We start from the raw sequence: 1600 nt of genomic DNA, 5'->3' as shown, positions 1-1600 counted from the left end.
TTAAAACCAGTTTGTAAAATGACGTAATGTGTATAGCTGACAGTATCTCAAAAAATAGTTTAAATTATTCATCAGGCTGTTCGACTCGTATTAACAGAAATATTCTATGTTTAATATTTGTAAGCACGATCAGAAGTTAATTACTTTTCTACGTTAGTACTGTGACCTGACTCCCTGGTATGAAATGTTATTTTTATCAGACTTTGTATCGTTGTTTTCTGTGTATTTTTCTTTGACTTAACTGTAAACATTACAGACTGAAGTATACAACTGTTTATTCACTTACAGTTTATTGACTGTAAAACTATTCTATGGGTTGTCTAGTATTCTACTTTACAAAATAAAACCTACACCAGATATAACAAGTTTCTGTAAACATTACTTGTAAAATACATAATCCAAGATGTTTAGTCTCTTGTAAATTCCTGGTCTGATTATCTGCATGTAAAGAGAAAATAATTAAAGTGTAAACACAGTAATTAATACAAATACGAAATGCTTATAACGTACCACACAACACAGTATATACATTATTACAGCTTACACAAGTCTTTAATATCCACAACTGTTCTTATTTACAAGATACCATAACCAAGTTAACAAGAATATTAATTGTTGGAATAATCAAACAGAACATAATTTTTAAAACACATCAATAAATTCAACTATTATTAACAGAGATGCAGGTCGACACCTTTGTGTTCAGTTGTTTAAATCTCTATTGTCAACAGAAGACGATACATAAAGTTAAATACTGATGTAACTTATTAATAACTGTTGGTCATATAATAAAAAGTGATGGTATCGTTATTGTTTTGGCTGTGATATTCTGAATATCACAACCAAACTTTTATCAAGTTACGTTACTTAAAGTAGCTAATTCTAAAATACTGTAACGTTACGCTGATAATATTTTATTAAACTATCTATTAATCTTATTGGAGTACAGGGCACGTGACCTCCACAAACATTCCAGAATATAGTATAATCATATATAAGATGATCGACGTTCTCTTCCCAAACTAATAAAAGTAGAACAGAACAACTAATGTTAAACTTGCTGACACAGCAACTCCATCCAGAATTATTCTGTAATGGTGGCTGAGTTTCTGTAAATAATTAATAAAACCAGTTACTTTTAAACACACTAATATTAAAGTGATGAAGAGTTGTTGTTTTTTAACAATGTAGTTTATATCAATTAATGTTTATACAGCCTTACATTAAACTGTTGATGTTTATAACCTTTATTTATCCCTGATATCTTCCATAGTCACGATATTATCCATCATATCCTCCACTAATCCCTCCACCATATCTTCTATGTTCTGATATTCTAATCCTCTGACCTTCAACTGCAGGAATCCTGTACTTGCACTTCTTGGCAGCATTGTCTACATCGATTCAAGTGCCTTCTGCACTTTTCATATTACAAATATCTTTACATTGTCAGTTTTACAAATCTCTCCTTTCGTAGTTAGTAAATCGGAGACTCTCCATATCCAGCACATTATAAATGTAGATCTGTTTTACATTTCTTATAATATTTGAAGAACTGTTTCACCAAACACATTTGTTTAGTTTAATGTTTTTGTTGATT

General features: G+C 30.1%; 1 long non-coding RNA gene across 1 annotated transcript; it reads right to left on the bottom strand.

Moving 5' to 3' along the window:
* Window positions 1-258: 258 nt before the first annotated feature.
* On the bottom strand, window positions 259-1577 carry LOC111084578. Its single transcript, XR_002609622.1, has 2 exons — window positions 1223-1577; window positions 259-438 (listed from the first exon to the last, which is right to left on the bottom strand). It is a non-coding gene; the product is annotated as an uncharacterized LOC111084578 (long non-coding RNA).
* Window positions 1578-1600: the final 23 nt, after the last annotated feature.

The sequence above is a fragment of the Limulus polyphemus genome, unplaced genomic scaffold (assembly GCF_000517525.1).
Source record: "Limulus polyphemus unplaced genomic scaffold, Limulus_polyphemus-2.1.2 Scaffold80236, whole genome shotgun sequence".
Lineage (NCBI taxonomy): Eukaryota > Metazoa > Arthropoda > Merostomata > Xiphosura > Limulidae > Limulus > Limulus polyphemus.
Note: the sequence above shows the minus strand (reverse complement) of the source record. Positions and strands in the feature narration are given on the sequence as shown.